The following is a 15,322-nucleotide window of genomic DNA, read 5'->3' on the forward strand; positions in this document are numbered from 1 at the left end:
GCGCTAGGGAAATTTAACTGTTAATGTCAGATAAATGTCAAATATAACCAGCATAATTAGTTGAACACTGGAAAATAAAACAATAGATTTTTTTCTTTTCCTTTTGACAAATACACGTGTGTCTATGTGCGTACGGGTGGGTGTGTGCACACGTGTGTTGACGTGTATTGACCAATTGTATTTGTGAGTGCTCTGGATGTGGACGTTTTCCTCAGTCAGTCTCTATATCATCCGCCGAGGCGGGCTTGTTCTCTGGGTCCAAATCTCCAAAGCTCTGCCCGGTTGTCTCCCTCGCGTGATCCTCAGTCAGCACCTTCCATAAGCTGGGGTTAGAAACAGGTAATCACCCCCCCACACACACACATGCTGGGGTTAGAAACAGGCAGTCACCCCCCCCCACACACACACACACACATGCTGGGGTTAGAAACAGGCAGTCACTCACACACACATGCTGGGCTTAGAAACAGGCCTCCATGCCCCGCCAGCAGTGAGGTGGGTTCCAAGGGTCCAAGCTCCTGTCTGCAAGCTTCTGTGCCAAGTGCTTTTCCTACGGACTCATCTCCCCAGTCCCTAGAATGCATTCCTTTGGTTGTAAGATTATTGACTTTCTAAAGGAAACATAGGACTAAAGAAACAGACAAAGAATGAGGTAGAATTTCCAAAACTTTGCTGACAAGAGACTATCACCATTTTTATTTTATATATCTCCACTAAGTATTTTGCACTAAGAATGGTGATACAATTGTGCTATCCTCATCTGGTAATTTTGAGAATAAGTTTTGAGTCCGGCTGACTGGAATTCTTTCAGAAAACGAAGTCTTAGTTTTATCATCTGTAAATGAATATAAAAATAAGAGCTAAACTAAAATAAATATCTACTTTAAAACTAACTTTTAAATAGTAGAAAATGGATTGATATAAAGTATTTAGCACTTTATGGCACATGCTTTTCATAAGAAATATGGAATTTAACCTTCTATCTCAGTAAAAATTCTTTGTGAACAAAACTGCGTATGTGTGTGGGGGCACAGTGAAGGTGTGTGTGGTGTATGCACACCTGTGTGTACAGGTGCATGTACTTCTGTGTGTGCAAGCAGAGACCAGAGAAAGATACTGAGTGTCCTGACCTAACACACTCCAACTTATTCCTGTGACACAGGGTCTCATACTGACGCTGGTGCTGGGCTGGCAGTCAGCAGCCCCCAGTGACCCTCCTGTCTCTGCTCCCCACAGCACTGGGCTTACAAGCAAAAGCAGCCTCGCATAACTTTTCACCTGGGTGCTGGAATATGAAACTCAGGTCTTCATGTTGTGTAAGTTCTCTCACCTACTCAGCCATCTCTGAGTGGCCCAGCAAACAAAATTTTATACATGACCCATAGGAAAATATTATAATCAGAAAGTTTTTTCTAATTGTTGTTTATTATGAAAAACATATTTTTGATTGAATCTTTCTGCATTTCTGATTATTTCCTTAGTATAAATGATACCTTTTAAAACTTACAAACATACCAAGAAGAGACTTGATACCCTATGAGCATATATAGGGGGAGGAGGACCCCCTCAGTCACATTCATAGGGGAGGGGAATAAGGGGAAAATGGGAGGGAGGGAGGAATGGGAGGGCACAAGGGATGGGATAACCATTGAGATGTAATATGAATAAATTAATAAAATACATTTTTAAAACTTATAAACATTCATAAGGCTATTCATAGTTCATATTGATACCAATACTGACACCAAGTTACCTGCTCAAAAGTTTAACCTATTTACACGCCCACCATTGGTACATGAGAGTTTCAACCTGACTGTACCCTCTGTTGTATTATGTTTTCATTTACATGCTTTTCATAGATAAATTAATAATTACAATAACCCTTAAGACTCTAGCATGATGGTAGTAATCTAAGGAGGACTAATGAAATACTTATAAATTAGACATGCATGAGAAAGAACGAGAGAGAGAGAGAGAGAGAGAGAGAGAGAAAGAAAGAAAGAAAGAAAGAAAGAAAGAAAGAAAGAAAGAAAGAGAACATCTAAAAACAGAAAGAGAAACATAAGACCGACCAGTGTGGTTCAAGAACATCTCATAAATGTCAGATCCAAAAAAGGACAAGAGGACTAAGATAAGAGAATTTAATATTTGTAAAACAGGAAATATTTGTAAAACAGGAAAATGCATTCCTTGGCTCGAGACCTCCAAATGGCTTCCCTATATATAAAAAGATAATTGAAATAGCCATATAATAATTATCTCTTATGTCAGCAGAATTTGCTATATGAAGAAGTTTCTTTTTAATTTATATATTTCTATAGTGTGTTTGGGACCTAGGAGGCTGTTTACAGAGAATGTGTTAAATAAAAGATTAGATGGCTAAGGAATACTTCATGATTTTAAGCAAATTAATTGCCTTCTCTGAGCTTCATTTTTCATATTTGCAAATTAATAGTTAACTATGCTATAGAGTTAATGCATAAAGTAAGTATAGTGCAATAAATGCACTCAGAAAAGTCTGCGGGCTATGGTAAGTTCATAGAAAACATAACAATGGCATGTCTAGTCCTGCCTCAAGTAAGTAGCTAAATGTCCATGTGTGGCATTTCTTTCTACAAACAATTCTCAGAAGATGCTCTGAGAAAAGTGAAACAGAACAAAAAACCTACCATGATACATGTTTGAATAGCACTCTGGCCATCTTAACACTCTTGGAGATGCACAGTAGACATTAAACATATTAAAGACTCTGTGGATAAATTCCTTTAGTCTTGATTAAATCCATCAAAGGAAGACAAAACTGTAGCTCACAGGGTCCTGGCCCTTGGCCAGCATCCCAAATCTGACAAATGGAAGAAGCAGTTTGTAAACCAAGGTGATATAACTCCATGTCTTTAGTCTCCATGACTACATGATAATGTTAAATTAAGAAAAACTTATAATAATATTCTTCTGAAAAATACATATATTCTCCTTACCAAATATATTACTCCTGTGAGCCCAGAAATGAAGAATAAAGTTGCTCCAGTGGCCCTTCATGACAGAATTGAATACACCCATCTCAGTAGTCCCTGAATGCTACACTGTCAGCAGAGCATCTGGCACCCTTCTGTCCCCATGTCTCCTGTAGGGTCAGTGGGAAAACAACCAGCTACCAGCACTCTATCTGGGAGTGTCCTTGCCACAGTTCTGTCCAATCACGAGGCTTTCTTTCACTTGCTGTACCAGTGAAATGTCATGGTATGTTGCCACATGGCTCCCAGCAAATGCATGAGCCCCCTTCATAAAAGTGAAAACCCAGGAATAAGCCACAAGCCCGCTAATATTTTTTTTACAAAACCAAATAAATATGTTAATCAGGTACATGGTTATCATGCTATTAGGAGCGGGGCTTATTGTCTTTTCTTGTCCACAGACTCATGCCCTCTGCTTGAAGAAAGCCAGGGTGGAATTTCCTACACTTAATTTAACAAAATAGGGATTTAAGTTTCCCAAGGACTGATAGGAACTGAACAATGCTGTTGACTGATTTCGTTGAAAAGTTAAAAGCTACCTCAGTTGTGAAGGAAGTCAGAATGAATGCCCTGGGCACTTCACCTTAACTAAAGCTGTGTTTTATGTAGGGCTACATTAAACCTTTACAACTATACGCAGAAGTCTACGGGTAGCCTTACTTGTGACTGTGGCTCATTGGTTGACGTTACAAAAACTAAGTAATGATCGCCAAAGATTCTGGCAACAAAGAGTCTTTTTCTCCCAGTTCATCAATGTCTATAATAAACAGCTGTGCCCTTCATTAGCATCTCATTCCTTTCAATTCAACAAAAGTTTCATGGAAGACTACAATTCACAGCAACCTTCAATCCACAACACAAATTACCCGAGCACTGTTTAAGTGCCGGCCTCCAAACTTGGCTTTGGAAAAATCAAACACAAATAAATAAGACAGATCTGGCTTCAAGCAATAAGCATATTGTGGGTAAAGAAAAAAAAAAGTTAGGAGGACTCAACGCAACTGCCTATCCAATGTCAGCATAGCAATATAAAGGCATTTTGAAAGACTTTTAATTGCCGGGCTAATTAAAAGAGAATGAAGCATATAAAACAATGGTATTTATGTAAATTTAAAGTGCATCTGTAGAAAAATGCAATGAACAAGAACACATACAAATAAAAGGCTGGACAAAACACATTGGAATGTTTGTCTGTGGGGGAGAAGGCTGAAGAAAGTGGGGGAAGGAGGAGCAGAAGGGAGGGCAGGAGGAGCCAGTGGAAGGAAGGCTAATCAGTACTTTAAAGCAGCTGGAGTCGTCTGCTCACGGATGACCTTGTGCTGTAGCAACCCTTCACTTCACCTTTGCTGCTCTGTTCTCAGTCCCCAGCTCAGGGATTTCCTTAGTCAAAATAAAGTGTTAATACCAAGAATAAATGAATAAACTGTGAAGCCACATAGGTGCCTTTGCTCTCAACGTTAGGCAGATAAGAGATCCTGTGGGTCAACAGAGGATACGTGTATTTAGTAAAGACTGAGGACAGTTGGAACCATGAAATTCAGTCATCAGAGCAGAGCAGAGCAATCAGAGCACAAGCCCCACTTCCCATCCGTTATCCCCCAACATGGGCAGATGCTAGATATGGATCTCCTGAGTCAGGTTAGTCTGATGCACGGTATAGTTGTATCTCTGTTTGGAAAGCCAAGGCTTACCCTTCATGGTCCTAGAGCCCTTTGGCATCTCCTTCCTCAAAGCTCTAAGGTAGTCAGAGGTCAGGAGAGACTTCCTGAGCAAGCCCATCTTTTCTTTGTGACCAAATTTCAACCAGCCCATCTTTAAGCAACATTCACTAACTATGCCTGACTCAGGCAAGTTCAGCTACCTGATTCCCAAAGCAAGCTGCCTGACAAGTTATGAGGTGCCCAGTTGCATTTGAGTTTCAGATAAAAGATAAATAATTTTCAGTATAAGTATGTCTCAAATATTATGGAGCATATACTGATGCTAGAAATTATTAGCTGCTTATATAATTTTCAAAGAACTAGAGCCTCTGGGGTTTTATCTAGCACATACAACACTCCTACTCCAAAGAGAGAAAACTGTAGCTAGACAGCATAGGGAAACATTTTGTAGCTATGGCTGCTGTGGGCTGCTGCAACAGGCAACTGATGCGACAAAGACTAAATCTGAGAGTCAAATCGTTCACATTATTTTACCTTACATTGTTTAAGTTTTGTTTTACACTTAGGAAACAAGCAAACAGAATAAAGGCTGCTGGGAGGGCTCAGTTGGTAAAGTGCTTGTGCTCCATGACCTGAGTTCATCTCCAAAAATCCGGGCATTATAACTAACATTGGTAGGCTTTTGTAATTCCAGAACTTGGGCAGTGAAGACAGAAGGGTCTCAGAAGCTCTCTGTCCAGACAGCCTAGCCAAATCAGTGAGGTCTAGGCAAAGTGAGAGTCCCTATCACAAAAAGAGATAGATAGATAGATAGATAGATAGATAGATAGATAGATAGATAACTCGTATGTATGTAGAGAAAGAGAGAGATGATAGATGAATGATAGGTTGATAGATGCCAAATAGATGATAGATAAATGAAAGAGACTTGAAAAGCACTATCTGAGACTGATCTCTGACCTGCATATGCATGTGCACATGAACGCTAATAAACACACACACACACACACACACACACACACACACACACACACACACAGGAAATATATCAAAACAAGGTAGCTCCATAACTAAACCAAAATTTCCACATTAGATAGTTCTGTTCAGAAAGGTAACCAAACAGAAGGAAAACTCACAGCAATTAGAAGGCACAACATCTGTCTTGATTCTGCTTCTGACTTGGTGTACGGATTTAAGTGACTTCCCCCTCCCCCATGTGGCCTTGAGTCTCCTTGTCTACAGGACAGGAACAGAGGCACTAAAAGATTTCTAAGAATTTCCATCTCACACAGCTCTTGAGATTGTGTGGTATTCATCATCTTTCTTTAATCTACTGAAGACTGTCTTGTTCCCTTAGCCAAAGCATGCATAATACAGTCTTACACAAAAGAAGATTTTCTTCCATGTTGCATTAAAAACTCCTCAGAGGGGTATTGTGATTGTTTCAAAACCTGAAACCAGAAGTTCAGGCTCAGTGAATAGATCAAATATTGCAAAGGGCTTGATACTGGCATAGAAACAAAGATCCTGGTTCTGTAGAGCACTGGGAAGGGGCCACTGGCTCAGAGGTGTTACCAGGCAGTGAAGGCCCCATGCTGGGCACCAAATATCAAACTAGGATATTTAGTGGGCTATTTCTGCTAATTGCTCCCAAAAATGACACAGATGCCTATTAGATTTATTGAACACACTTTATGCTCTATAACTGGGAAGATATTCATCTATTCTCACCTAATTATGCTACTTCTCAGCCATGTGTCATTTTACTTGTCATCTCAGTTTTGCCTTGGCCTTCCACTATAACTTTCTGTATCTATGGGGAATTCCTCATGGCACCTTCTCATAGTGACTTCTTCCTCTGCTTCTTTCTCTGTCTACCTGAGACCCCCAGAAAGGGAACAGAAGTCCATCCTCCCTGCCCTCTTTCACCCACCTATAGGCTCTACAGCTCTTTATTAACCAATCAGAGAAAATTGGGATGCATTGTTTACACAAAAGTGATACAGGAGATCCTTCATAGAAAGGACAGTGCCCATGCCTGTACTTCTAACAGATCTCAGGACACAGAAATCAACATCTAAATACACAGTACACAAGACCAACCTAAACAGACAGTTCCTAAATCCTAAACAGTTCCTGACGTAGACAGTGGTGGTCATTGACAACTCCCCGTCTATCTCCCCCTCAGCTTTGGGAGAGCTGGTTTCATTTCAGAGAATTAGCCCCACCTCAATTATTCCATAATGTATTTTGGAGAAAATTGAATCAAATCGTTCCACCCACCCCTCTGCCCCTGTGTATAGCACTCCCTATACATAAGCAAGGAGAGACTGTTTTTATTTTTAAACAGTAATAAAGATGAATTAAATTTGGCTAGCCCTTGCTTTTTTCTGAGAGCATGAAAAATAAATAAATTTAAATTTTTTTGATTTATTCAATCCCCAAGTATTTATTCAATTCCCCAAATATTTTATTATGGCATAAAATTTTTATTCTATAATGTATTTTACCATAGCTTAAAGATTCCAAGTTTATTGATTTTTCCCTTGTGTCTCAAATATAAATTTGATCCTGATAGGACACCAACAGGGGTCCAAAAGAACCAGTATGTCATCACAGACATAAAAGATGCATTTATTAATCAACTTCTGAGTGCCATGAAGAAGAAAGGCATGTGAAATATGCCCATCCTGATGGTAAGAAGTGACTGTAAATGGGCTCTTCCTTCTGAAACATTCTTCAAGGTAAAATCCTTGCAGCCCAGAGCACATTATTGGGAAAGGCTTTAGTTATGCTCAGTTTCTGCCTCCCCCCCCCACATCAATTTCTTATGATCATGCCTTGTCTCACATCCTAGCAAGACATCAAACTCACTGAGAAAGCAATCAGGAAGGTGTTCTGCTCCCAGGCTCCTTGCAGCTTTAAGTAACATCTAGTGCTTAGGATGCTTGTCAGCCATCCTGAAATGTCTCCATTGGATGTAAAAGCAACCATGCAGAAGCCTTCTGTTTCAGTAGCCTCTGAAAGCATCAAAACAGTGGGGATCATTACCACTGGATTATGTACAACTATTTTTATTGACACGATTGAACAGTCTTGGTCAGACAGCTCTGCAGCTTACTCTGTGCCATTAGTTATTATTCCCAGTATAATCTATACTCATCTGAATACCACTTAAGACAATATGAAGTTCAGTGCCTTCTTATAAGAGCCAGAAACTCACAGAACACAAACATCTCTTGTGACTGGGTGTAATGAAGGAGTGTCAACTTGTTTGACTCCCAGCACCACCATTTTCTGGAGTCACTTTATCTCCTTAAGCATCTACTTCCTCGATAAGAGAAACATACTTTAAAATATCGATTAGGAAATACTATCCCTACCCTCTGTGAGCTTTGAATATATGGAAATCATATTAAAACTAATCAATAAACACATGTTTTTTACATTACTCTGAAATATTTGGAGTGTTTTCACATTAGAATAAAATCACAAAGCTTCTTTGCACAAAGTGAGAAGTAAAAAAAATAAATGAAAAAAAGTAAATTAGAACTGTCCCTAGAGGCATTGCAGGTGTGGCTACTGTGCCACATGTGTGTCAGTAGGTGACAGAGAGAAGAAAAGCTATGTCTTCACTCAGTGTTCTGAACTATGAACATCTGAATGATTAGTAGGCTAGCACTCCTTGGACAAAGGGAGCCTAAGCCAACCACCAGCCCAATGCTGTGTAGGCCTGGACAGGCTCCCAGGATGGAAATTGAGCCAGGGACTAGAAGAATCCTGCCTGGGATTGCAGGCCTCAGTGGGGGGTAGTGAACCAGAGATGACACTAGACCAACACCATGGGGTCTGGACAGGGAGCTAGCCTGAGAAGACCACCAGTCCTATGCCACACAGGTCTTAGGGCACAGGCCATACCCAAGATGACCCCCTCCCAGTGCCATAATAGATGACTAGGGAATAGCACTCCTAAGACCATTCCTGAGATGACCCCACACACCCAGAGACCCTGGGCACCGTTAAGAGGAGCAAATAAGAGGTGGAGAAATGGAAGAGAAAGAGAAACAGAAAGATGTGAGTACAATGAAGAGAGACAGAACTAGAGAGTTGAGGGTAATGAGGAACAGTTGTGATGACACTTGGGACCATGGCAAGATCCTGTCCTGTGCTACCAATGGGGACCACGACCACAATGCCTTCATTCCCTCCCTCATCCTTCAACACCTGTGGCAGGCAAAGAGAGTTGTCCCTTGGGTCTTGAGAGTAGGAGACCGGTCCTGATGCAACACTCAAGAGAGAGGGCCTTGTACCTTTGCTGGGCCTGGTTACAGGACTTATGGGTGAGTAGCCACTGAGGAGGTGAAAGCTGGAGAGCCAGTGGGCTGACCAGCTCAGATATCTCTCAGGCCCAGATCAGGCCAGGTTTTGAGTTGGCCTACCCCAAAATCTACCCAGTGGTTGAACTGATAAAGCACATGAAGGGGACAGGCCTACAGATCCAAAACTATAAGATCTCCACATCACAGGACAACAGCAGGATATCTAAGAGGAGTCCCAGTGAGGTTCCAGTACTGATAAAGTAGCAGAAGCCAGAGGCCTCATGGCAGACCAAGTCATTGCAATGAACATTTGCAAGCAAAGAAGTGCGGACAAAAGGGTTTACTGCGGGATTCACTGTGACACACCACAGCTTCCACAATGACATTTTTTTCCTCTGTTGTGTTGGAAGTTACAAGGACAGAGGGGAGGGAGAGATGAGTGGGATTAGGTGCATGATTGAAATTAACAAAGAACCAATAAAAAGTAATTTAGAAAACTACCATTTACCAGCTACTGCATCGTTACCACTTCATGAAAAAAAAATCAACATTAAAACTAGTAGGGAAAAATTAGGACTATGAAATTTGACACTGGAGAAAAGCCAGGAGAATCCACCTTAGCCCAGAGATCAAAGATAATATCACCAGTAACATAAGGAAAATGCGTCATGTGCTTCCTAGTATAAAGCATTGGGAAAAAAAAAATACAAAAGTCCACACCATTCCTGTTAAAACTTGTATCTAACAATGAAAAGCCAATGGGGAAACCCAAATTTATAGTTGCTCTACAAAACTGCTGACTAATACTATTTAAAGACATGGAGGACCTGCTTAAAGAAATATTATGGAACTACTTCAGATAAAGGAAGTTTAAAATACATGGTGACTACATTCAGTGTGGGTCTGAGGACAGAAAATGTATCCTTTTGTTATAGTGGATGTTAGCAAGAGTTAGCTATAGTGTATAGTCTGTAGATTATAAAATGACAGTATACTGGTGATAATTTTATTATGAGAATTATACTGTGTTCATATAAAAATATCCTTGCATCATTTAGGTAATATGCACTGAAGCCTATAAGGATAAAAGAACACTATAGCTGTAATTTCTCTAAAGTTGCAAGAAAATAATTAAAATTGTATATGTAAATAATAGGTAGACATTGATATAATAAGGCAAACATGCAAATACCAACACAGTATTTGGGAAATATAGGTGAAGTGTGCTTGAATTGTATTTTCAGCTCTAGTATTGAATTTTGACAGCAAACAACCTAACCAGGGAATCAAAACAAGTATCACTACGGCTACTGTTCTCTACCCTTGTATGACACAATATGAATGATATAATATCACTTATGATCTACTCTTGCCAAAAATATTGTTATGATTCAAATTGAGATTCTGAATATAATTTAAAGTTTATAGAAAATAAAAGAGAAGATGAATGGAATAAATAATACAAAGTAGAAAAAGCTTTTAAAAATGTAGAATTGTGAACCACCCTACAAACCAATTTTTTTAGACTTGCCTGGCTGTAAAAGTCAGATATAGACCCACATTAAAAGGGTCTAAGAGAAATATCCACCAAGAAATTGTATGATCCAAAATAGAATCTTGTTTCAAATTCTATAACTCCAGAAAATATTTTGAAACAAATGGAAAAACTTAAACCTAAAGTGCATGTTCCATATTCCTGTGAAGTTATGGTTAATTTTCTTGTGACATGTAATAGCATACAAATATGTGAGATTGTCCTACTCATTAGCACATGTCTGCTGATATAAATTCTAAAGTGTGATCATATTAATAAGGATGATATTACATAGTGCAGAAATATTATGAAGTAAAAAAAGACACAGAGTAAATGGAAAGCTATATTAATAAGTACTGGACTATAGATTAAAGAAACATATAAACCTTTATTATTGTCTAAAATTATATAACATTTTTATTTTTAAAAATCATTGAGAAAATAATAACACTTCTGGTTTAAAACCACATTAGAATTATATTGAAAATAAAAATAAGTTTAGTTTTAAAGGAGCAAAAGATTGAAAAGATGAAAGTCCATTACCTAAGTTTTCCCCTAAACTCTAAGTTCGAGAAGACTTTCAAATCTTCTCTCTTGGGGTGGAGCTAAAGTATACTGGAGAAGAAGTTTCCAACTCCAAGGAGCCGTCAGAGGCCAGCAGGACAGGGATACAGCCTTGCTGTCCCCAGCATCAAATCCTTCCAGACCTAGTAGACTGTAAGGTTCCTTCATCTTGTGGTGATCCATGAAGTGGATGAATAGCTTCCTCTCACATTTATTTTTTCTGCCTGAGAGTAAGTTCAGATCATCTTCCCAATCTGTCAGTCTACATCAGTGGTTCTCCACCTTCCTAATGCGGCAAGCCCTAATATAGTTCCTCATGCTGCTGTAACCTCCGATCATAAAATTATTTCATTGTTAGTTCATATCTGGAGTTTTGCTGCTGTCATGAATTGTAATGAAAACATCTGATATGCAGGATATCTGATATGCAACCCCCCAAGGGTCGTGACCCACAGGTTGAAAACAGCTGATCTACATTTATGTTTTCCTATCCTGAATTTCCAATGCTATTAAATATTTACGTATTTGCCTGTTTTCACATTAACATTTTATGCAGTACATGGGTAGGTTTTTTTCCCACTCAGAGACAAGAAGACAGCAGAATCATATTCGTCACTGTTATAGACTCATAATAAAGAGTCACAGTGATAACCACTGACAGGCGATATAACTGGCTGCTGTGCCTATAATTGGCATTCTGAATTTTAATCTGAAATTTCGATGAGTAAAGCCCTTACCTTGTAAAACTGCTTACAGCAGATGTGTTAGTAACTACAGTTGGACCCAACACATCAAAGATTGACGCGGGCGGGACCCACTCGTTCCTCTGTACTGGATGAGTCATTTAAGGCAGCATGCAACACAATCCTTTGCATCAGTGTCACTGGGCAGTAAGAGACCTCAGGCAGCCAAGGAACAAGCTGAGATCTGGAACACCACACTGGAAAGCCACGCCACTCCCAGAAAAGCTTGCATCTGACTAATCAGTGTATTTGGGGTTTGTTTGCTAAAGGATAGCTGTGACATTTTAAGACAAAGCCTCATCCTAGAGAGCTCATGGAGAAAGCTAGGTAGCCTCCTGATAGTGCATTCATAGAAATATGCCATTTATCTACTGATGAATGCTGCTCTTAAGTCCATTTTATGGTTCAAAATTGGCTAACGCCCAAGTAAGCATAATCACTTTGGGCGAGGAAGTTGTAAGCATCTTAGTAACTATGGAAAAACCAGTCCAGTTAATTTATGTCTGCTAGAAACAATGGGTGTTGCGTAGGTAGTGATAACTATATGGTCAGTATATTTTCTAAAGACTACCTTAATTTTCAATAAGGTAATCTAGAAGTTTCTGTAACAGGCAGCATTTAAAACTATGCCAGCCCCTTTGGTCACAACCTAGCGCACACATACGTTTATTACTCTTCTATGTCTTCTGCTTTGTTCAGTTAAGCCAACATGGCTGAATCTGACCATAGCTATTCATGTTTATATTCAGCTGGGGATGGATATTTGTTACTTTCCCAAACACATCAGAAGAATCACTTGGTGAGATTATTAACTGCTTTTCAAGTAATTAAAATAGCTCTAGTGTCACATTAATGCCTGAGCAAAGTGAGTTCATCAATCCAGCCACACAAATAGTGTAGGGGATTCCTAACCTTGCTTTATATTCTTGCCACTGGGCTTGCTAGCATGCATGCCTCTGCTTCCTCCAGGGTACCAAATCAAAACAAAAGCAGGTACATTCTTGCTACAGGCCCAAAAGGGAGTATGAAAAACCCTTGATTTGACTAATTCCATTACTCATCAAAAGAGAGGAAGAGAGCATTCAATATCTCTTTCCAAATAGATCAGTCTGCTAATTTCATAGCTACCAAAAGCGCGCAGCGCACACACACACAAATTCCAAACTACCCTCCAATATGCATTTCCAATGGTAATGGTAAGTCTCTGTAAGTAAGTAGAACAGTTGGTCTAAACTAGAATGTGTTTGTTGAGCATGTCCTTCACTATATCACAATGCTGTGATAGGTGTAGAGTTTCCACATCAACAGCTGTGTGCTCTTAACAAATCATTTAGCCATGAGTCTCAGCTTCCTTGAAAATCAGGTAGCATCCACTCATCTGCCTTAGAGCAGTATTATGACTAACAAACGGATCACTGTAACATGTAAGTGATAAGATTCAGGGCAAATAACCATCAAATAAGCATCTCACCTCATTGCCCAATGTGAGAAACTAATGCAAATGTGCACCTTGCTTCTTAGGGCTCATAATGTGATGAACAGTATTTGAAATGAACATACTCACTAATGAATCATTGAACAAACTAACATATTCCCAGAGACGTAATCTATTTCCTGATCTTTGAATCTTTGAAAATGTTTCATTAGGGACAGAGACAGAGGGGGGAGAAGGGAGGAAGGGAGGGAGGGAGGGATGGAGGGAGGGAGAAAAGAAGAAGAAGAAGGAGGGGGAGGAGGAGGGGGGAGGAGAAGGAGGAGGGAGGGGAAGGGAGTGGAGGGGAGAGGAGGGAGAGAAGTGGGGAACAAAACAAAAGCCAACAAGTTAAGTCCAAGCCTTGAGGAAAACATGGCATGGCCATTAAAATGGGGAAAAAATGCTTAATCCCATACTGGAAATACAGTATTGCTTCATACGATGTTTGTCCATTTAACCAGCTACCCATGTCTGTTCTCACTGGCAGCTGGCCGCTTCAGTGACTTGGAAGGTCACAAAGGCAAGTTTTAACCATCATCCCACTCAGTACTGGCTGTTCCCCTCACTTGCCACGCGTGCTTCTCCTTTAGGGAACCTCCTTTCCACAAGGCTATCCATGTGGTTACACAGTACACATTACAGATGTGTGGGCAGAGGGAGCAAGCTGGATTTAGTTTTCATATCTGAAAAAGATCCAAGCGCATTTCACGGCTAGTTCATTTAAGAGCCGTTGTGCATCGCCAACTGTCAGAGCCCTACTGAAGAAGACGCGGGAGACCAAGTGTTCAAGGCTGAACCTGTCCCGTGAGTGCAGTCGGCTGCCAAGTGGCAGAACTGGGAAGTTAACGCGCATCGTGCAAAAGCCTAAGACACACAAGCTACTGAGGGAGAGCCATGGAAGAAACTGAACCTCAGAGGTAATAATATTTCAGTTATGACTCTATCAGGTCCTTGAAAGACCAGGGACAGAAAGAGAAAATAACTCAAGGAGAGATATAAGAAAAGCATCATTTATAAAAAAATCTAGGGGAAACTGGCTTGTGGTTCAAGTTCAAGCCCAGGAGAAACCCAAGGCAGATGTGAGATCAAAATTTCCTGTCTGACAAGGAAGAGCCTTGGAAACGAGACTAAGGAGTACGAACGCCCTGCCATGCGGGTGTCAACAGAAGGTCCACACAGGAAGTGAAAGTGTGGGGCGTTATTACGGACTCCAGTGAAGAACACACAGAGACAGCCCAGTGCACTCTGAAGCGCTGCTAGGGTATCAAAGGGGAAAGCTGAACTGATGTGTTCTTTTTATTGTTTTTTTTTTTTTTAACTTTTATTCTGTTGTTTATTTACTTATTTTGTTGGGGGTAGTGTTGTACTACAGTGTGTGACTGGGGGGTAGAAGCTTGGTTGTGGACACTTCCTGGTGCTGCTTCTTTTGTTTTTTTCTACCATGGAGCTCTCAGGGATTAATCTGTGGTCCTTGAGTTTAGCAGCAGGAACTTCATCTCCAGAACCAACTCAGTCTTCACACAGGAGGACCCAAAACTCCAGAGGACCTGGGTACTGCATTCAGTCATGGGGACCACACAGCACACCAGCTGCCCTCTGCACGTGCCATGGCCTTTAAACACAGTTCGTTCTGTGCTTTTCTTGGTCCTCCTCAAATCAAGGACATGCATGACTTTCATGTAACAGGAGAAAACAGTGACAGCAGAGAAGTAGATGCAGGTAAAACCATTGAGTAAAAAACAAAAATGCCAAGCATTCTGGGTGCAGAGCTGCTTTTTTTTTTTTTTTTTTTTTTTTGGTTTTTGTTTTGTTTAAGTATTAACAGGATTATTGTGAGACTTTTTGACAGTTAACTGAAATCTTGGGATAGAAAAAAGGGGTGGGAAAGTTGGAGTTTTCTGTGTGAATCTTATTTGTTCCTGGCTTTCTCTTCGTGAGAACAACTTAAGGGATTAAAAACAGCTTTTTAATTTCTTTGTCAACAAAATGCTGCAAACTGTCTTCTGGTTTTTT

Source organism: Acomys minous, assembly GCF_964271855.1.
Source record: "Acomys minous genome assembly, chromosome: 1".
In the NCBI taxonomy this organism is placed as follows: Eukaryota; Metazoa; Chordata; class Mammalia; order Rodentia; family Muridae; genus Acomys; species Acomys minous.